We start from the raw sequence: 21574 nt of genomic DNA, 5'->3' as shown, positions 1-21574 counted from the left end.
GTAGGTGAGTTCACAGCTGCCACGGGACCAGCTTCCCGGGGGGAGACACGCGGTGGAGCGCGCGCCTCTCGCTACCTGCCGCCCGGACCTGCCCATGCGTCGGGGGGGGGGAGAAAATGGAAAAGTTTGGCTCGCAGATTCTTTCAACCTCCCCCCCCCCCCCCCCCGCAGAGAAAGCAGCCGCCTCCCGGCTGTTGCTCCTATGTGGGGGGCGCAGCTCGGAGGCTCTGGCTGCTGCGGGGAGCATGTGGCCAAGCGGTGCCAGCAAACTCTGGCTGAAATCTGTGAGGGGGGGGGGCACCTGACCGTAAGTCCCGCCCCCCCCCCCCCCATCACCTCTCCTGGCATCGCTCCGGGAGAGCTGCTCCGCTGAGGGGCCGGGCTGAAGGGCTCCCGCGGCGCAGCTGCAGAGATCGGGGAGGCTGGACCTGACTCCGGTGTGACTCGAGGGGTTCAGAATTCGCTCCGTTTTCCTTCCGACGTGAAGGCGAATAAGGAAATAAACCCTGTTACCTGATCCCAGCTCCTGGGTTGTCTGTCATCCTGGGACTGCCATAAGGAATCCAGGTAAACCGCAATCGGTCGAGGTACTTATCTGGCCCCCACCACTGCAGTCTCTGTGCGCCTCCTGATTGTATCCCCGCCATGCTTGTGAAGGAGGGAAGTGGTGGTGTTCGTTGATCGGGGCCCTGGGAAATTAAATGACTAGCCCAGGGTCACCGAGGGAACTGGGCCCAGATTCTTAAAGGTATTTAGGCACTTAACTCGCATGGAAATCAGTGGGAGTTAAGCATCTAAACGCCTTCGAGGTCAGATCTGGGCCTTTGTGGTTGAGTTAGGAATAGAACCAGTGACTTTCCAGGCTCAGTTCAGTACCCTACCTACCAGACCCTCCTTTTCTCCCACTTAAAATGAAGCCGGCAGTTACACGGCCCCCCTCCCCCGCTAACTTTTATACACGTGCGTATTTTTTTCAGTCGCTCGTGGATCATGGGTATGATGTAAATCCGCTGTCTTCAGATCCACAGCCAAGACCCGTTCTGCTTAACTACAGGCATAACGTGCCCAAGGACCCGGGTCCCAGTTCCTCGTCCTGTTGGTGGTGTCCTGGAAATGAGCTGGTCTGTCCCCGCTACCTCTACTTTATGGCTGTCGGGGCCTCCGGAGAGATGGTGGGGAAAGGGGAGGCGCCTGGGGCACTATTTACGTTGGGGTTCTCCCCGTGGACGAGGTCAGTCAGTCTTTGGCAGCGGGGGAGTCGCGGCAGGAGCTCTGAAAGATGGTGACCCCGGTGAGTGCCCACAGAGATGTGTGGAAAGGGGACTATTCTGGCTGTAGCTGGTGGGGTGTGTCTGTCTCATTTATGGCTAATGTTACCCCTTCCTTTGGGCGCTTTAGGTTTCCTTTTTGGGGGGAGGGGCGGGCAGAGAGAAGTGTGCCGAGAATAAATGGTTCGTGCCGACAGTGTGTTTCGCCTTGGCAAAAGTGAGCCGGAGTAGGGCCAGGTGCACGCTACAGACTTACATCGGCATCACTGCGTTGCTCAGGGGCGTGACAAACCCGCCGCCGCCGTGCCGCTAAAAGGCGCGCAGCGTAGCTGCGGTTTGTCTGCGGGAGAGAGCTCTCCCGCAGACAAAACAATTCCACCACCCCCCCCCCCCCACCCCCCGAGCAGCGGCGGCGGCGGCGGCTCCCTGCACACGGAGCGCTGCTCACACCGGCGCTTTTCCTAGTTAAACTTCTGTGTTTCGGGCCTGCGGGTGGGGTTTTTGTGTTGGTTTTTTAACACCCCAGAAAGACAATAACACGGCTGTTACTCTGAAGAGTGTAGACAAAGCCTCAGAGTTTCACCTTGCTAAGTAGAAGGAGGAATAGCTTGTTTAGCGTAGTTAACACATTTCAAGGGACCCTTTTTTGAGGTGAAGTGGCCTGTTAACGCTCCTCCAGTCACAGGAAAGAAAGTAAAGGGGCGGAGGAGAAAGCAGTTGGGGGAGGTGGTTAGTGGTTTCCAGATTGTTGTAAATAAACCGTCAGCCCAGTATCTTTATTCCGTCCGGGATTTTTAGTGTCTAGCAAAGTTATGAATCTCAACTCCCAGGCCCGTCTTTTTGAAAGTGTGGTGCAGGTTTCCTTTGAGGATGAGGGCTGATAGATCACAGACAAGAGTGATTGCTCTGTGAGAAGTGCTCACCCACAGGTTTCAGAGTAGCAGCCGTGTTAGTCTGTATTCGCAAAAAGAAAAGGAGGACTTGTGGCACCTTAGAGACTAACCAATTTTATTTGAGCATGAGCTTTCGTGAGCTTTTGTGAGCTGATGAAGTGAGCTGTAGCTCACGAAAGCTCATGCTCAAATAAAATTGGTTAGTCTCTAAGGTGCCACAAGAACTCCTTTTCTTTTCACCCACAGATGACGCGGTGGTCTTGTCTTATCATTTTCCTGTTCGTCTGTGAGCATAGTGATTCTCTGGTTTCACCCACATAGTTGTTGTTGGGGCATTTGGTGCACTGGCTGAGGTAAACCACATGTTGTGATTGGCACGTGTAGGACCCGTGGATCTCGAAAGGCGTGTTGTGGAGTGTGTTGGTCGTTGTAGCGGTGGAGATGTGTCTGCAGGTTTTGCGTCTGGTGCTGCTGTGGGTTGGTGTGTCCTGGTCTGTGGGGAGCTCGCCTCTGATGATGAGCTTGGAGAGATTAGGGGTTGTTCTGAAGGCCAGAAGTGGGGCTTCGGGAAAGATTTGTTGGGTTTTAGTTGTTTGATACCCCCTATGGGTTGCAGCGTAGGGTGTGGTAGGTGACCACTAGGGGTGTGCGGTCGGTGGAGGTTTTATTTCTGTATTGAAGCACGTTTCCTTGGTGTATCTGGGTGGCCCATTCCACGATGCGATGTACTTCTCTGGTGGGGTGTCCCCCTTTGGCGAAGGCGGTTTTGAGCGTGTTAAGGTGCCTGTCCCTCAGAGCGTATTCTGTGGGATCTGAGTGCCTGCCAGTAGACAACAGGTTGCTTGGTGTGTTTGGGGTGATTTCTGGATCTGTGAAGATAGGTGTGGTGATCCGTGGGTTTCCTCTATGTCTCGAGGGGTTCCTATGTCTGTAGGGTTCCAAGCATCGGCAAACACTGTCCTCTGCGTGTACTTGCTTGCCCAAAGGGGAGCGGGTGGGGTGGCACCAGTGGGTTTTGGAGAATGTCAGAGAATGTCAGGGCTCTTGGCACCTTGCAGGATCAAGGCCTTTGAGTGTATCTGTAAAATAAGGAGAGCGTTCTTGTTGGTCAGAGGGACGTTTTTGCAGGTTATAAAATGGAACGCTTCTGTGTAGACCTGAGTAATGGGGTTGGGGGGAGGGGGAGAAACTTACCTGTGGGCAGCTGGTTCCACCGTTGCCCATTCTGGGGCTTCTCCCACCTTTCTGTCAAACAGCTGGTACTGGCCACAGTTGGAGACGGGGATAGTGGAATTGCAGGCAACCCCTTTTTATTGTTTCTGCGTAAAGTCAAAGAGGCAGCTTGGAGGAAAGGGACCTGAGAGCCCTCTGTGGCTATTCAGCTGCAGAGAAGCCAGAGGACTGACTGGTTTCGCTTCTCAGATATTATTAGCGGGTAGCAAGGAATGTCTGAAAGCCGCTCAACTGCACGCAAAGCTCAGTAAAGGCTCTTCGAGTTGTTCTCTGAACCTAAGTGGGAGCGGGACCCACACGTTTGGGTTTCGGAGGGTTTGTTCTGTTTAGGGGACAACTGAACTATTTTGTTCTTAGGTAAAAGATCAGTGACTGGTGGGTGCCGGTGCCCTGCATAACTATACAATAGGATCACCACAGCATTTTCCCCCCCCCCAGCAGTGCAGAAGGTGTTACTCACCTAATTTTTCTAATTTTCTGGAGAAGTCTGATCTCTAGTTTTATGGCCCCCCGCCCCTCTCAAAGGAGCGGGGGGAACAGACTGAGGTCTGTGGAGCAAAGGCTGCTTCTCAAGCTATGTCTGTGCTGGGCCTGACACAATGGATCTGTAACCTCAGCTGGGTTCCCAGGTGCTACTGTGCTATTAATATTAATAATAATAAAGACTCCAACCCCGTAACTCTGCTCGTCTCCCTCTTTCCTGCCTTTAGTCTTTGTTGTAGATCTTGACTCCTTGGTGCCAAGGAGCTCCTTGTCCCCCACTGACTCTGGGAGGGGAAGATGCAGAAATCTACAATTAACATCTGTGCTTAGAACAAAGCTGGTCTTTCAGACTCTGCAAGTGTGAGAACACTTCCCTTCTCAATAGTGCTTTTCAACCAGTCGTCCGGTATCAGTCCGGCTCCGTGAGATGGAACAGGATCTAGCTCCTGTCTTCGGTACTGAGTGGACCCCCATTACAATAGTATTTGAGCCCCTCGCAATCTGCAGGGCATGGCTGTTGTTCCCTCCGGACAGGTGGGGAACTGAGGCACGGGGAAGCTATGCGACTTACCGAAGGTAACAAAGGGGGTCTGTGGTGGAGCAGGGAATTGCACCCAGATCTCCTAAATCACAGGCCGGCGCCCCACCTCAGCTCTGCGTCTTACAAAGAGGGACACCGCACCCTAAGCCAACACACAGCTCAACTTTTTTTTTTTTTTCTCTTCTCTCCCCACTCCCCCCCTTCCCCACTGGTAGTTTCCCCGAGGGGAGGTGCAGCGTTCCCGGAGGTACTGCAATACCAGGTCGACGTGTGGCGTGGATGGAGCAAGCTCCTATTCAGTCTCCCTGGCAGAGCAGAGCTCAGTACATCCAGAAAGGTGCATATTTTTCACAACGGCAATTCTTCCAGTTGTTTGTTCCTATCTCCTGTGACTTTTTGTGGAGCGTGCATGAGAAGATCTCTTTTCTGTTACGGGGAAGTCCGGTTCAGTTTCCACTGCCTTATCGGGTGATGCGCTGGAGAGCTGCTTATCCCTGTTCCTGCGCTCTGAATATAAATCGGTCTCTGAGGAGATTAGAATCCAAAGAGCTTCTGAGGGGCAGGTCCGCTCTAGCTCTGCGGAGAAGAGACCGAGACTGTTAAGACTCTGGGGGTTCCCAGTTTGATATTTAAGTATTGAAAACGTGCCATTTGTTGGGGAGGGGCTGTCATCTCAAAGGTTCCTTTGCCTTTCCCTCCCTTCCTTTCGCTGCCTCTCAAGACTAGGTAAAGCTGCAACAACGGATTCCTAGATTTTAAGGGCAGCAGGGACAATGGGATCATTTGATCTGGCCGCCTGTTTAACACAGGCCGTAGAATTTTATCCATTTTCCCCTGTACGGAGCCAAATAACGTGTTGGACTATGTTGGCGTGCAGGCCTGATGGCTGGAGAGAGGGAGAATACAACACTGCCCTCAGCAGTTTCTTCCTCTAATGGGGCACCAATGAACATGCCCAAGCTATCAACTCTGTCACGTGGGAGCCCTGCAGATGCAGGTGCTTGTCTACATGGGAATAGTTCCTGCCATGGCCAGAGTGGAATAGCTTTGGAAGCGGAGTAGTAATTTTGGGGAATAAAGCCGCTTTTAGTTGGAACAGAGTGTCCGTGTCGGGGGGTTGCGCTGGAAGAGCTACAGCGCAGTGGTTACTCTGCTTCTAGGAGGCCAGTCAATTCCCCCATGTAGACAAGCCTTTAGACGGCAGCCTTTGTGGGTCACAACAGCCAGCTCTGCTCACTCTCCAGAGCTCATTTCATTTCGGCAGTTCTCTCTCACAGCTTGGTGGAAAAACAAAAAACTGCAAGGGAGGGGGAAACAACTCTCTCGCTGAGCCCTGGTCTACGCTTCCAATGTATGTTGGTATGAAATGCATTCCCTGAGTGACACATTCTATTGACCTAGCCCCATCTCCCCCCAACCCCCCCGGGTGTAGACTGGTTTCTCCTAGGGAGATAGCTTGGCAATGGATTTCTCCCAGCCAGGTGCTCACACTTACAGTGCTGCAGCTGGGCCACTGAAGCATTTGGTGGAGACTCTACCTAGGCTGACGGGAGAAGCTCTTTCAGTGACATAGGTAGCGTCGCCACAAACCGTTGCCACAAACCAGCCTTTCACAGAAGAAACAATGAGGAGTCCTTGTGGCACCTTAGAGACGAAAGCATTTATTTGGGCACAAGCTTTTGTGGGCTATAACTCACTTCATCAGATGCATGGAGTGAAAGGTACAGTAAGCGGGTATAAATATACAGCACGTGAAAAGATGGGAGTTGCCTTACCAAGTTGGGGCGGGTCAGGGCTCGCGAGGTGAATTCCCAACAGTTGACAAGCAGGTATGACTATCAACAGAAAGCTCATGAATCACGAAAGCTCATGCTCAAATAAACTGGTTAGTCTCTAAGGTGCCACAAGTACTCCTTTTCTTTTTTCTTTTAACAGAGGGGAAATTACTTGTTGTAGTGACCCAGCCGCTCCCAGTCTCTATTCAGGCCTAATTTGATGGTGTCAGGTTTGCAAATTAATTCCAGCGCTGCAGTTTCTCATTGACTCCTCGTTGTTTTTGCTGATACAGACTCACACGGCTACCCCTCTGAAACCTTTCACAGAAGAGTAAGGCTGAGCACTTCACAGCTGTAAAGCATGTCACAAACACTGCATAATGTACTCTCCTGGGAGAGGAGGTAAACAGTTTAATCTTTGCTCTGCAGAGCACTTTGAAAGGGGCAGCCACCTGAAGTGTCCTGTCCCAAGCCACATCCCAGGAACCAGCAGTTAAATATGAGTGTTTTGAACTTCTGTTACAGAGGATTGGGGCTCCTGCATGCAGGACCACACCTACTGCCTTCACTTGAGCTTACAAATCAAAACACATAAACCATCTGTTGGGTGGGGAGAAGAATACCACCTGTCTATCCAATCATAATGCGGTTATTTTTTATAATATTGAAGGTCACATGTCTATAAAGAAGTATCTCCCTGATAAACCCCTATTCACGCCTCCTCCTGTTAAAAGCACTCACCGCGCAAAGCAGAGTCCCAGCTTTTTAAATAATTCTCCAGTAACACAAAAAGCTCCTCCCGTCTCCCCGCTTACAGAATTACAACAGACCCTTAGTGCAACCCACCATTCCCCCCAACCAAACCGAAGAGTTGAGTACTTGAGAATTAAAAAGGAAAGAGATCTACTGAATCTGTTTTTGAACCACGATAGTCTCCCCGGGGGGAGGTGCACCGTTCCCGGAAGTACTGCAATACCGGGTCGATGCGTGGAGTGGATGGAGCAAGCTCCTATTCCATCTCCCTGTTTCAAAAATCCATTTAATATATAGTCCTCAGATAGAGGACGTATCAGATATTAAACTGATAAGAACAGATACTACACTTGATCTTAGCCAAAAGGCCGAGAAGCGATACCCTCCACTCGAGCCGTTGTGCAGCCCACCCGTTCCCACAGCTCTCCACCGGACGGTGACCGCTGCCGCTGAGCGGCACGAACGCCACAGCCGTGCTCTGACCGCTGCCAATCTACGCCGACTGCCTTTGCCTTATCGCTCCATTTTCACCAATCAAAGCCAACCGCCTCCGGCCTGAAAATTCAGCTTCAAAACTGCTCCGTTCCTCCAGCTTGTTCGCGGTCGCCTTGTCACTCGTTTCTCTGCCTGAAAGATTCTCTCTATTTGCATGAAGCCGGCCCCTTCGCTGCAGCGTGCTGACGGCACCGGCTTGCTAACCCCGGCCTTGCCCGTCGCGACTCGCTGCCTGCTCGCGCCCCCTGCAGCCCACGCGACTCAAGCACTTTTTTTTTTTTTTTACCTTCCCCGGGGGAATTCAGTGCCCAGGGCGCATGAGCTGCGCCTTCTGTTCGTTCTGCCGGAAGCCTGCAGGTGGCGCTGTTACACACTGGGGAGGGGCCACCCTGGGGCCTGTGGCGGGACCCGCACGAAGGGGGGAAAAGCCAATTGCGGCTGCCGGCAGGGCCCCGCCCCCCAGCAGCGAGCGGCTCCGCCCCCTCCCCGGGCAGGCCCCGCCCCCCAGCAGCGGCAGGCTCCGCCCCCAGCTCCCGGCGGGCTTTGCGGCAGCGGCCGGCGCGCTCGGTGCTCGGGTCCCGGCATGGAGCGGGGCGGGCCCGCGCTGGAGCTGAAGCTCTGGGCGGCCCAGGAGATGGGGCTGCCCCCCGGGAAGGTGCCCCCCGACGGGGCCTTCCGCCGGTGAGAGCCCCGGGCCCCCCAGCGCGGGGACCCGCCCCCGGCTCCAGCCCCCCCCCAGCGCGGGGACCGCCCAGCTCCCGTCCCCTCCCTTTCCCAGCACTGGCACCCTCCGCCCCCTGGCCCCCCCCACCATGCTCCCCGTCTCCTTTTCTTCCGCGGGTTCCCGTTTCCCTCCTTGTCTGCGGGCTCCTGCGGCTCCCCCCGGCCGCCTTTCCCCTGCTCCTTCGGGGTCCCCGCTGTGGGGGCCGGCCTCCCTCTCTCCTCGCGTCCTGCCCCCCTGGTGGTCCTCCCCTCTTGGCCCCCCCTTGCTCCCTCTGCTCCTTGGTACCTTCCTGCCTCAGCCCCCACCCCCCCTCACACACCCACCTGGGACCTCTCTTCCCCATGGGTTCCCTGCCTGCCCTACTCCCCCCACATCCACATTCAGGGCCCCTTGATTGTATCCCAGCTGTGGGGCCAGAGCCCCCCCCCCCCACTCCGCTCTCCCCCAGAAAAGGGCCTCCCAGCCCCCTGCCAGGTTACCCCCAAGCCCTGTGAGGTTACCTGGATGAGCCTGGCCCGGTGGGGGGAGGGAAGGAAAAGGGGGTATCCAGCCCTGGGGCAGGGACGTGGGGGGGGGGGGTATACGGCCCTCAACCGAGGGCCACCCGTGCTCCTCGTAGAGGTTTCCGGTCGCGTCCCTGTGGGGCTGATGCTGTTGCTCTGTATCCCCAGGATGTGCTCAGGCCAGTGTGCGGAGATCTGGAGATACGTCACCCGGCATGTGCACCACCAGAGGTGAGAGGAATGGGGTGTGGCGCCTTTCCCCTCAAAGGGCCGCTGGCTCCCACCCGGCCCCAGGGCGGGGGACTGGCTGGCTCAGCGGGGCAGCAGCGGGGAATCGGACATGGGGGCCTTCTGCTTTTCAGGTCTCCTCCCAGAGCCAGGGGTAGAACCCAGGAGTCCTGGCTCCCGTCCTCCCCTGCTCTAACCACTGGACCCCCCTCCCTTCCCAGAGCCATTGCTGCTTCTGCAGTAGATTCACCCCTCTCTCTTTCCTCACAGGAATGTGAAGAAGATCCGAGGGAACTTGCTGTGGTATCCTTTCCTCGTTCCCCTTTGTCGTGGGGGCTTGTTACTATGGGCAACTTTCTCACCAAGGGGCCCATCCAGCCCAGTGTCCTGCCCCGTCCCTGCCACTTAGATCAAGCCCCTGGGCCCATCCAGCCCGGTGTCCCCTATGCCCTATAGGAGCGGGTTTAATTTCCTTGCCGAGCCTTGGCTGGCGTCTGTCTCCTGGCCTTGGACCTCCAAGCTTGCTGGCTCCAGCCTCCGTCCGTCCGTCCAGTCCTCTGTCACTCTCCACGTTCAGCCTCCTTTACTCAGGCCTTGCCTCAGGTACCAGCATCTGGAGGAGGCAGAGGTGAGGGGGCCGGTGGAGACTGCTGGTTGAATGAGAGATGGGGCAGGTGTGGATAGGGGCATGTCGGTGAGGGCTGTGGGTGGGATGGGAGGGGACGGGTGTTGTGGGTGGGATTGGGTGTTGCTGTGGTGGGTGGGGGAGTCGGTAGGGGATGATAATCAGGATTTGGAGGGGCGGGGAAGGGGATCGGGGTGCTGTGGGGTGGGATAGAGTGGGTCAGGGTAGGGGATGGGGTCGTGGGGCAAGGTGAGGATCAGGTGGTGCTGCGGGGTGGAATAGGGTGGCAGCAGTGGATGGGAAGTGAGTCCGGGTGGGATCGTGGTGCAGAGGGGTCCTATGGCATGGGATAGGGTGGGGGACAGTGGGTGCCTTGTTACTGAGCTGTGGATCTGGGAGATGAGGGTGGGGGATTGGGATTGGGGTGCTGCAGGGTGGATGGAGCAGGGGCCTTGCCGTGGGGTGAGCAGGATGCCTGGGTCTATAGCAGTCGGTGTCTCCCCCTCCCCACAGGGAAAGCCCAGTGGGTCGGAACCAGAGCAGGAGCGGCGCCAGCAGCTTGCCCAGGGCGTGGCCCGCCTGCGTGGGGAGCTGCAGCAGCTGGACCTGCAGATAGAGACAGCCCAGCGCGAGGTCATGGCTGACGGTAAGGGGGGAGCCCCAAGGATCTGGGAGGCGGCGTAGTCTGTGCCTCCAGCGCTCTACCCCAGGCCATCACTCTGGGGGTGGGGGGCACAAAGTCCACCCCAGTCCTCCCATCTGTTCTCCCCCAACACCCAGTGGGATCGTCCCCCTGCAGCCCAAATCCATTTCCCCCCACTTCTTCGTGCGGGGGGGGGGGGCAGGATTGTTCCCCCTCCCTGCCGTCCCTGGGGGTACGTGGTCTCTTCCCCATCCGCAAGGTTCCCGTGGCCCCTGGGGCTGCTGATTTTCCCCCTATGGTCCCTCCCCAGACAATCACCTGTGGGGTTCACACCCATCACCTCAGGACTCCTGGGTTCTGGGAGCGGGGCAAGGGAAGGGGAGAGGCTGGGAGCCAGGACTCCTGGGTTCTATCCCCAGCTCTGGGAGGGGAGTGGGGCCTAGTAGTTATCGTCTGGGGCTTGGGGTGGGGTTTCCCTGATGCTCTTTCTGCTCCCACCCCGCAGAGGTCTCCCTGGAGGCGGCCCAGGAGCGGATCCGTGACGCCCAGCGCCGCTCCCTGCTGCTCAAGGCCTATGCGGCCCGCCTGGCCAAGGAACGCCAGCAACTGCAGGGCAGCGTAGCACAGCTGAGGGGGCGGCTGGAGCAGCTGAAGGACATCAGCAGGTGTGGGGGGGGTGGTTCCGTCCTTAGCGTGGGGTCCCCACTGCTCCTGGTCGCGTCCCCCAGAATCCTTTGCTTCTGAAGCACTAGCTGGTGGACATCTCTGCTGGGCAGTAGCTCCCAGAATCCTTTGCTCCTTGGTAGGGGGTCCCATGGCAGGTGGCATTAGGGATTGGGGATTGCCCACCCTGGGTAGCATCTCTCAGGATCCTTTGCTCCATGGCAGGGTCCCGCTGGGGATGGGGGGGGATGTCCTGAACTGTGCTCCCCCTTCCTCTCCCGCCCCTCACCCCCGCCCCACCCCACCCCACCCCGCCAATTTTCACAGCCTCCTCTGGTCTCTGCAGAAAGGCCAAGGTGGAGCTGACGGTGGGAGGGAAGGTGCCTGACCTCGGATTTGCTGGCTTGGAGCCTGAAGTACTGGTGAGTTGGGGAGAGGATAGTGGGTAGATCCTGGGCGGGGGGAGAGGAATTTGAGAATCCTGCTCCCCTCTGCTAGTTGGGGATGGTGATCTGGGGATCCCAGTCCTGGATCTCATGGGGGGGGGAATCTGGAGATGCCAAGGCAGGATCTAGTGACAAGGGGTACCCCGTAATCTGAGCCCTGTGAATGCGAGCATGGGGCTCTGGTGATCTCCCTGTGGGATCTGGCGACGGGGTTTGGTTGGGAAGGAGGAGGGAATCGGACTGAGCCCGGGTCTTGGGATCCTGAGGGATCTCCCTGAGCCTGGTGCTTGGATCCCAATAAGGGGGGAGGATCCAGTAGATCCTGGCGATCTGCAGCTTTCTTGAGGGCCGTCGTGTCTTCCCCACCCCGGTAACCCGTCCGCGTGTCTGTCCCTGTCTCCGCAGCGGGACGTGCGGACGGCCTGCCAGCTGCGCTTCCACTTCCTGAAGTCACTCTTCGAGCACAGCACATCTGGGGCCCGCCCGTAAGACCCTGTGAGCTCCCCTGCCCTCCCCTTCCCCCGTGCTCTGTTTCTGACCCGCCCCATGTGTGTCTCTCTCAGCAGCGGGACAAGCGAGGAGCTGCTGGACGCGTCCTACCAGCACTGGCTGAGCACGGTGGAGGTAACGGGGGGGGGGGGGGGAGGAGCAATGGGGTAGGGACCCTGGGGACGGCTCGCCTGCTGCAGGGATGCAGCCACCTCTGGGAGGGGCAGCTGGGCGCCCCTTAGCGCCGGGCTGGGGCATTGAGGCAGCCCTGGCTGCCAGGGGAGAGCCCCCTGCCCTGCTCCCTGCAGCGCAGCGCCCTCTAGCCCCGCATGGGGCATTGGAGCCAGCCGTGGGGGAAGGTACAGCGTCCCTGGCCCACTGTGGCTCATCTCCCACCTCTCTGCCCACGCAGGACATCGTGGGTTCCCACCCTCCCAACCATGTCCTGGCAGCCCTGGAGCACCTGGCCCTGGAGAACACCCTGCAGATGCAGGAGCTCACCAGCCGCATTGACATTCCCCGCGACGTAGAGGCCCTCAAGTGGGTACCGCTAAGGGGCTGACAGTGTGGGGGTGTGGTGCTGTACGGAGCTATCGCCCCCCAGTGGTGGTGCTTGTACTTAGGGGTGGGGGCAGAGTCAGAGCTCGAGAGAGAGGGGTGCTGTGGGGCTTTGGCCCCCTGGTGGTGGCAGCTTGTACTGCATGGGGGCAGAGTCGGGGCTCCGGGGCCTGTCACCCCAGTGGTGCTGCAGTGACCATGGCACCAATGCTGGGACCTGTATCTCTGCCCTCTGGCCTGCAGGTTCCGCTACGAGAGCTCCCGTCTGGAAGACCTGGCGGGGCTGCCAGCAGCCCTGCCCTCAGTCCGGGGCCTCATACAGGTGAGTGGGGCATGCGGGGGGGCAGGCAGGGCCGTATGTGGGGGCTGGGCAGTCCCAATGGCTAGGATATATAGCGGGGGGGAGGGAGCCACATCTGGGGCTCCTGGAGTGTGGGATATATCAGGGGGAGGGGGCTGTATCTCAGTGCTGGGGGGTCCCAGGGACAACAGGGCCCATATCTCTGGCTGGGATAGAGTGGGAGGGAAGGGGCAGAGTCCCCTGGCCCCTCCTTACCTGCTCCCTCCCCCGGCTGCAGGAAGGCTGGAGCAGGTGTGAGGAGCTGTGGGTGCAGCAGCTCCCCCTACAGGCCCGGGAGCAGCGTGGCACGGCGCAGCTGTCCTCCCTCGTGCAGGAGATGCACCGGCTGCTGGCGGACGGCTCGGAGCACGCCATCCTCGCCAGGTAGCTGCCCCAGGCCCTGGGAGACACCCCGCCCCCTGGACTCAGCCCTGCACAGTTCGTGACCACCCACCGCTGGGAGAGCGCTCCCTGCTGGCGGATTCCCACCCCAGGGGTACCCCGGCTCTGTCAGGGCCCCCTGGAGCACGTTCCCTGCTGGGGAGACTTCCCTGTCCTGCGCTCTCGGGGCCCTGTGGTGAGCACCCCCTGCTGGGGAGACTCCTCCCTGCCCCCCCCACCCCCCACTGAACTGGCCTGTCCCGCCCGGCCCCCAGGGCGGTGCTGGAGCTGGAGCTGCGGGCTGTGCGGCTGGCAGGGCTGCGGGATGGGCTGCGTCGGAGGCTGCCAGGAACTGGAGCAGGAGGCAAGTGCCCGCCATGCCGAGCTGCAGGCCTTGCAGAGCAAGCGTCAGCGCATCCTGGACTTCCGCCACCTGTGGTGAGTGCGGGAAGTGCGGGGGGGAAATCTGCGGGCCAGAGCAGGGCAACCTCTGCACGTGGGACCTGCCTGGGGGGTGGGGAGGCAGTAGGGCACACAGGAGGATGAGGTGGGTTGGCTGGGAGGGTGCCCGTGGGTGGGGGGTTCCTGGAGGGGGATCCACAGGGTACTTGGCTGGCCTGGGGGGAAGGAAGTAGAGGGGGTGCATGCTAGGGGGAGTATATGGGTTTGGGGATGATGGGGGAGGGGCAGGGAAAGGAAGGAGTGGACAAGTTGGGGGTCGGGGGGTTCCTTCTGTGGGAAAGGGAGGGATTGCGGGGTTGAATCTGGGGGTGCCTTACTGGCCCGGGGGGAGCAATGACACTGTCTTGAAGCATCCCAGGACTGACACTTTCTCCCCCCAGCGGAAAAAGCAGCAGCACGTCCGGGCGCTGATCAAAGGCACCTCCTACATCAAATCCAGCTCCGCAAGGACCAGGCCGAGGTGAGACACCCTCCCATGCCAAGGGGCGGGATCAAGGGGCACTGACAGAGGATGGGGCAGTCCAGGGCTGGGATACCAGGAGGCTGTGGTCGGGACTGAGGGGCACCGGCAGGGCTGGGGGAATGGGGCCCAGGGCTGGAGGGTGGGGCACCAGCATGGTCTCCCCCAAACCCCACTCTCTCTCTCAGGTCCAGGCCTTCGTGCAGAGGAAGCTGCTGGGCCCGGAACAGGACGTGACCCTGGAGTCGCAGCGGCTGCACGGGGGGGTGGAGCGCGAGGTCCGGGCAGCTGGGGGCCATCGCCCTCCCCTGCCTGCTGCACCGCAGCCTCCCGGGGTGAGTCTCCCCCCACCCTCCTGCTCTGTCTGATTGCTCTCCCCCACAGCGAGCAGGGTCCTGGGGCCAACTATCCCCTCTTGGGCTGCCCCAGTGGCTGGGTCCCCATATGGAGGGGCGCCCCTTGGCCTTAGGGGGGTGTACCTGTGCCCCCCTCCTGCACTACTGGACTTGGGGTATGCAGGATTCCTGGGATTTTCTCCCCCCTCCCCTTCCCTGGGAAAAGCACCCTGAGATCTGCCGGTTGGAGGGAGATAGGTGCCTGCAGAGCAGTACTGATACTCTGCTCCTCTGCCCCAAGCTGGGGCCGCTGGGAGGAGCATCAATACTTAGGCAGTGGTATTAATGCTGCAGTCGTGGCATGGAGAGAAGCAGGAGCATTGGTGCTGGGGAATACTCATGACAACCCCGTATTCTCTGGGCGGAGAGCTAATACCCTGAGAATAGGGCAGGGGCTTTAATACTCTGGTGGGAGCATGAATACTCCCTCCGGGGGGGTAATGCTCTGAGAGCATTGGTACCCGAGATCTGTGGTGGGAGGATTAATACTTTCTGGGCTGATAATGCTCTAGGAGCGTCGGTAGCCTATAGCGGTGAGAGGAGCATTGATACTCTCGGGGTATTAATACTCTGGGAACACTGGTACCTGCTCTCCCGGGGGTACCAATGCTGTACTATGCCGGCAGGACGGGGCCCCGCCAGCCCTTCCTGGAGAGCGGGAGGGCTGTGGGCTGGGGTGCCCGGTGGGGAGGGGGGATGCCTGAGGGTGAGGGGTTCAGGGGCTGATCCTCGGCTGCCCTGACCCGGTCGTCCCCGCCTCCAGGTCCCAGCAGGTCCCGGCCCACGAGCTCTCCATCCATCGGCTGGACCGGACGGGGCTCGCCCAGCACCGGGCCTTCCTCACTGTGTGCCAGGCTGCCGGCTTCCCTCTCTACAAGGTGAGACGCACACTTGGTGAAGCAATGGGGCAGGGAGCAGGAATGTCTCCCCACAGGGTGGGAGTGAACCCCTCCTCTATGAGACCCTCTTCTGGGGAGAGATGGGATGGGGGGCCCCGGGAAGGGGTGGGGCAGGAGCACCCCCCTAGTTTATTCTGCATTAAACCTCCCCAGAGCCCTCTGGGGGTGATCTTGGGGGAGAGGGGGCGGGCCCTGTCTCCCCTCACCCCCTGTGTCTATCTGTCTCTGCCCCAGGCCCCGGAGCACCTCCTGCCCCACATGGCTGAGCTGAAGAAGGAGCTGCTGGCCCTGCGTGCCCAGCTGGGTTACAAGAGCCAGGCGCTAGCCAGCCTGCAGCAGCGCCAGGGGACCGACGTGCAAGGTGAGCTCTCCCCAAGGGGGACAGGGGGACGACCCCCAGCCTGCGGCCCCTTCCCAGGGTCTGCGAGGGGCACCCTCCTGGCACACGAGCCGGCCTGAAGGGTGGCAGGACCATGGCATCCGCCCAGCACAGCTCAGCACCGCCCCCAAGCCATAACTCCTCCCGGCCTCACCAGTGTCTCTTTCCCCCAGTCCTGCTGCAGGCCCTGCGGGACCACGACCGGGAGCAGGCGGAGCCCTGGGGCCGCGGATGCAGCTGGTGACCGAGCAGTGCGAGCGCCGCATTGAGCGCTGGCCCGAGGTGCAGGCCACGATCGCGCCTGGTGAGGAGCCCCCGCCCACCTGGTTTATGGGACACCTTGTTCTCCAGAGGGGGGAGCCCTGCCCATCCTGTGCTGGGACGGGGTCCAGGGTTGGTTCTCCCCTGCCTGGGGTGGGGTGGGGGCTGTGAGGAAGAAGGGGGCTTGCCCAAGTGGAGGGGGGGCACAGGAGGACTGATTGGGGGGGGTTGGGGTGGGAAGGAAGGGGGTGGTCTGGTGCCTCTGGAGAATGGGCGTACCTAGGGAGCGGCCGGTGGGGCATATGCTATAAGGATGATTTGGGGGAGAGATTGTGCACGCGGGTTGAGTGTGGACGTGGTGGTGTCTGTGCTTGGGGGGGGGGGGGGGACGGGACTGGGGCGGGGGGCCGGAAGGAGCCATCTCACCCGCTCCCCACTCTCTCCCCGTCCCTGTGTTCAGGTGGGAGCAGCCGGGGCAGTTCTCCCTGCCGGCGGAGCACCGCCAGGGCCCTCACCTTGCAGCAGTGGCTGGAGCGCTGGACCCTGGCCCTCAAGACCCTCCAGCAGCACAGCTGGGCCTGATGGCCCTGTCCTGCCTGGGAGGGGCTCGGGGAGGTGCAGTTGTAGGTAGCCACACCCGTGTTAGGGAAGGAGTGTGGGTGGTACGCACCTATCTGGGGTGGAGTTACTGAGAGGCCTAGCCCAGTCCAGCTGTCCCCTCTTCCGCAAAGTGGGGGGTCAGTGTAAGGGGGGGTGACCAGATGCTCGGGGTGGAGGGTTGGTGGGGCTGAGCTGAGGTGTGGGGGGGATCCCACGTGGGTTTTGTGGCGTTCTGTAATTCCCATTGTTCTGAATAAACTGACTAAATGTGCATTCAGGTGTATGGCAGGGATTGGGACATGGGGCCTTTCCCCTCTGGGGATGCCAGCTCCGACCTGCCCCAGGGCAGGGCCTGGCAGGCTCAGGTGGGTGGGGAATGGTCCCCTGCTAGGGGGCACCAGCTCTATCTGGCTGCTCCAGGCTGGCTTGGCCTGTGGTTCTGCCTGGACCATCCCACCCTCCCTTGTGCCCTGCCCTAGGGGCCAGTAAAGACGGCCCTGTCCCGGGCACCTGAACCCAGGGGTTTATTCCTGTGCTGAGGTAGCAACAGCCCCTTAGATCCCACCCCTGAGCTCGCCGCCCTGGCTGCGGCCATCCCTTCCTTGGCAGAACCACCTCTGAAGCCTTTGTGGGGGTTTGGGCAACTTTGTCCTTATCCCTCTTCCATAGAGAAACTGAGGGATGGAACAGGAGAGGTGAGTGGCCTAAACCCAGGAGCCCTGGCTCCCAGACTCACTCCCTCCCCCTTCCTGTTGGAAATCAAGTGGAGAGAAGCTTTACTGGGGGGGACCCCCAGCTAGGAAGTGGGGGTAGACAGCACCTATCGGTGGGGGGCGGGAGGCCCCTCTCAGGCTGATCCCTCTGACTGCCTCAGACCGGGCCCTGGGAGTGTCCCAGAGCCGGCCACCACCTGGGTGATTTGCGGAGGGAAGGAGGGTGCCAGCGCTCTACCCATCCCCTGGGAGCTGACGGGGTCTGGGGTACCCTCAGCTGGTTGGGGGGACATGGGCTCCCGTGGCCCGATGCTGGCTGATAGCATATACAGGCTTTCGCTGATCCCCAGGACACCGCCCCAAAAAAGCCCGCAGCACCCTGCAAATCAAACAATCCCCTGGGCACAGCCAAGATGCCGCCGGCCAGGGAGCCAATGAGACCCCACTGTCATTTCCAAGGCTGCTAATTCCCCTCAGCTCAGTCACAGCCCGGCTGGTTAAAACATCCTCTTGCCGGACTGTGCTTAACGTGGCCGCAGAACCGAGTGCGGAGGATCGAGCAATCTCTGGGTGCAGCAGCTTTCGTCCAGCAGGCCCAGACCTTCCCAGGCTTTTTGGTGCCTTGCTGCCATTGATTTCCAGGAATGATGGTGGATCAATCTTCATAGCCCTTGTGATTTCCTTGCTGGCTCTGGGAGCCCCCCCCCCTTTCAGTCCCCCTTTTGCTCCCTGCTGTACAAACCGGCTTTAAGCCCCGGCTCTCCCTACTGAGGAACAAATGTAGTAGCCCAGCACGATTGCAAAGCGCTAGAATCTTGGAGACTATCAAAGTGGCTCTGAGCCCGAGAAAAGTCTTCCCTGCCCCTCCTCTAAATATCAAAGGCCGCCCCCAAAATCCAACTGGGTCTCGGCCACGGATCTTGTTCCCTTGATGCCAGCGGGTTTTTGGTTTGATGCAGGGCACGAGATTCCCAGTTTCCCGGGCCAGCTGTGGTCCTGTCAGTGGAGCTGCTGGGTAACCCATAATACGCTGCTGGGGCGTGTTTAATCCACTTGGTGGTCAGGAGGGAAACCTGCCCCGAAATCTGTGCGTGAGAACCCACTTGGCGGGAAGGGAGTGAGGAAAAAGAGCAAGTGAAAAAAAATAACTAGCGAGAGAGAAAAGAGTGTGAAAGGCAGAGAAAGAAATAAAGGGAGAGGAAAAACGTTAGAAAATGAAGGAAAGAGAGAGCATGAAAGGTAGAGGGGGAAAAAAGCAAGCAAGAACCTGCAAGCTACAGAAGGAAAGGAACGAAAAAGAACAAATGAACAAACAGGAGCGCTAGATAAAGCTAGAATGGGACAGTGACAGAAAGGACAGACTGACCTGTTAAGCAAGGTTCCACCCCAAATTCTCCATGTTGGGGGCACAGGCCCTCCCACTTCCCTTTTGGCTTGAGATCCTTTCTCCCCTGCTTGGGTTGACCATCCATAGGTGCCCCATGACACCTCCATGCTCCCCAATCCCAACCCCTTTCCATACGCTTGGGAATGGGTAGGGGGAGGCGTCTTCCCTTGCGGGGCTCCAGCTGAGCAGTGCCGTGGGTGTCTCTCCCTGGGAGGTTTGGTTTGGGTTCTTTAAGCTCAGTGACATTGACTGCGACAAATGGGAAGGAAGAGGAAATTTTTTTGTACCAGAAGGAAGGGGGGGGCGCATTCCAGAGAGAGGAACTGAACACAGCCTAGCGCCAGCTGGAGCCCAGACACCAGCAGCTGTAGAAACATCTCCAGAACCTACTTTGATTGTTCCGTCCATCGCTGCTCCCCAAGGGGGACGGATAAGTGCCGGGCGGGGGGGGGGGGGGGCAGGTGTAGTCGCAAACCACCGCTGCTGGTTTCCTATTGGTGTGACCAATTTTTGCAAAGCTTTTTCTTTTTCCTCCCTTCTCCCCGTCTTCATTTGTCGCTACGGCTGGGCGGCTTTCTTCACTGCCATTGAGCAGCACAAGAGGCTCAGGCAGAGAATCGGGGAACTGGGGGGGGGGGGGGATGTACGGAGGGTCACAGGGGTAAGAATCCCATTTAGCCCTTGCACGGCAAGGGCGGTGCCATGGCTTTTAGTATTCAGGTCTATTGATCTGTACACAGCAGCACCTGAAGAAACTGGGGCAGAAGCAAGGCCCCTGTTGTGCTGGGGGCTGCACAGACACAAGGACAGTCCCTGCCCCAGCTGAGATCAAGGCCCTGTTGGGTGAGGCAAGAGACAGGCCCTGCCCCAAAGAGTTTACAGTCTCCATACCCAAAAAATGGGAGGAAAAGAGAGGCCCACAGCAGCACTGAGAATAGAACCCAGGAGTCCTGGCTCCTCCTTCTCTAACCAGTAGCCTCCACTCCCCTCCCAGAGCCCGGATAGAACCCAGGCGTCCTGGCTCCCAAAATGGGCAGGAGTGGGGTCTAGTGGTTAGAGGGAGGAAGGAAGGCTGGTTGTCAGGACTCCTGGGTTCCATTCCCAGCTTTGGGGTTAGAGTGGGGTTGGATACTTAGCACAGCTGGGGCTGGGAGCCAGGACTCCTGGGTTCTTCCCATCCCCCTCTTAACCATCTCACACAGCAGGAAGGGCTGGGCAGGAAGTGGTGATGGGATAAAAACTACCAAGAAATGCAAATCCTCGAAGGAGCCTGTGCCAGGAACCATATGGTGCAGAAACCATGCCCCCCCCCCCCCCCCGAAACCCACCTTGACTGGCATTGGATTGTGCCCCCTTGGCCCCCTATTTGCCCTGGGGGGGCAGAAAATAGACACCCCGTCCAACTGAAGTGTCGCAGTGACTGAAATTGTGTGTATAGGAGGGGAAAGGGGGGTGTGTGTGTGAGCGTATGGATTTGTGCATGTTTGTGTATGAATCGGGTTCTGCAGGGGTTTTTGTGTGTGGGCTGGTGTTTGTGTAGGTATGGGGTGGGGGTTGTGTGTGTGGCTGTGCAGGTGTGTGTATTGGTGTGGCTGGATTTGTGTGGGTGTTTGTGTATGTTAGTAATGTGTGTGTGTGTGGCTGGATTCATGCATGTGTTTGTGTACGTTTGCAATTGTGTGCGTGCATGCTCTGCTGCCCTCTGCCGGCTGCAGTGACAACCGCTTCTCCATGCATCAACAGCCCCCAAACTGTCAACTCCAGTAGCGATTCCCCCATCCTGGAAGGGCTGGCTGGCCTGACCTTCATAGAATATCAGGGTTGGAAGGGACCTCAGGAGGTCATCTAGTCCAACCCCCTGCTCAAAGCAGGACCAATCCCAATTTTTGCCCCAGATCCCAAATGGCCCCCTCAAGGATTGAACTCACAACTCTGGGTTTAGCAGGCCAACGCTCAAACCACTGAGCTATCCCTCCCCCGAATCTTTGTCTGTGGAGTGTGGTGGGGCTTCAGCTTGCCCCCTGTGGCTCAGCAGGGTGGAGGTGTGGGGCGCTGGGCTCCGATGCACCTGGAGGGCAGATCAGGCGGGCAGGGCCTGTGGTTTCCGTTCCGCGTTGCCTGGTGCTGGGTCATTCACAATCCCCAGCCACACTGCACAGCGCGCCCCGAGAGGGAGTGGGGGGACCAGGCAGATGATCCAGTACCAGGGGGAGAGGATATGTGGTTGGGGGGAGGGAAGGCCTTGGGCTGCACTGGAGGAGTGCAGAGCAGGGGTGACACCCCAAAAACCTGCAGCAAAGGGATGGGCAGATGGAGAGGGATAGAAGAGGCAGTGAGCCTAACATCTAAAAGGGGAGTGGGGTCTAGTGATTAGAGTGGGGGGGGGCGGGCGGAGAGGGGCAAGCCAGGACTCCTGGGTTCTCTCCCTGGCTCTGACTCCCTCTTGCGTATCCCTCAGCAGTTACCCAACCCGCCAGTGTGTGGGAGCAAGGGAGTGGGGCCGGGTTGCAACGTGGGGGATGGCCTGGGAGATCCGCTAAGAAAGGTGCTTCCGGTGGGTTTGTGTGTGGGTCACACTGTCCGCTGCTGGATAGACCCCTCTAGATCTGAGCCATGGGCCCCTCTAGCCCAGTCTCAGCCTGGGTCAGACCCTGGGAGCCCATCCTCATCTGTCGCCACGGCTATGTCTATTGGTCTCCTGGAATGGTCCATTCCCATGGGTAGCTGTCCAGTGGCAGTGAGTTCCACAGGCCTCCGCACATGCTGCATGGGGTGGGAGGTCCTTGTGTTGGGAGCAGTGGGAGTGAACTGTGTGCGGTTATGTCTCTGAGCAAGATTGTGAATATTCCAGTGTGGGGGGCGGTGACTGTCCCTCTCTTTTGGGGGTGGGCTAGCAATGTGCCCTGGGTGTGTCAGAGCACAGATGTCTCCCTAGGGCCAGCTTGGATGATTTCCCATCACGAACCAGCTCAGTGCT

The 21574-nt window shown here is 59.1% G+C and overlaps 2 long non-coding RNA genes, 1 other non-coding gene and 1 pseudogene across 3 annotated transcripts; 2 read left to right on the top strand and 2 right to left on the bottom strand.

Annotated features, from left to right (window-relative positions):
* Window positions 1-420: 420 nt before the first annotated feature.
* LOC141977155 (uncharacterized) lies at window positions 421-6325 on the top strand. The gene is made up of 3 exons (XR_012636174.1): window positions 421-567; window positions 978-1291; window positions 4634-6325. It is a non-coding gene; the product is annotated as an uncharacterized LOC141977155 (long non-coding RNA).
* Window positions 2406-7894, bottom strand: LOC141977156 (uncharacterized). Its single transcript, XR_012636175.1, has 3 exons — window positions 7297-7894; window positions 3356-4994; window positions 2406-3240 (listed from the first exon to the last, which is right to left on the bottom strand). It is a non-coding gene; the product is annotated as an uncharacterized LOC141977156 (long non-coding RNA).
* On the bottom strand, window positions 7136-7326 carry LOC141977623 (U2 spliceosomal RNA). Its single transcript, XR_012636251.1, has one exon. It is a non-coding gene; the product is annotated as a U2 spliceosomal RNA (small nuclear RNA).
* Window positions 7895-7956: 62 nt separating the features above from the next.
* On the top strand, window positions 7957-16650 carry LOC141977154 (HAUS augmin-like complex subunit 5; annotated as a pseudogene).
* The last annotated feature ends 4924 nt before the right edge of the window (window positions 16651-21574 follow it).

The sequence above is a fragment of the Natator depressus genome, chromosome 24, assembly GCF_965152275.1.
Source record: "Natator depressus isolate rNatDep1 chromosome 24, rNatDep2.hap1, whole genome shotgun sequence".
Taxonomy (NCBI): Eukaryota; Metazoa; Chordata; order Testudines; family Cheloniidae; genus Natator; species Natator depressus.
This window is presented reverse-complemented; position numbering and strand designations above follow the sequence as displayed.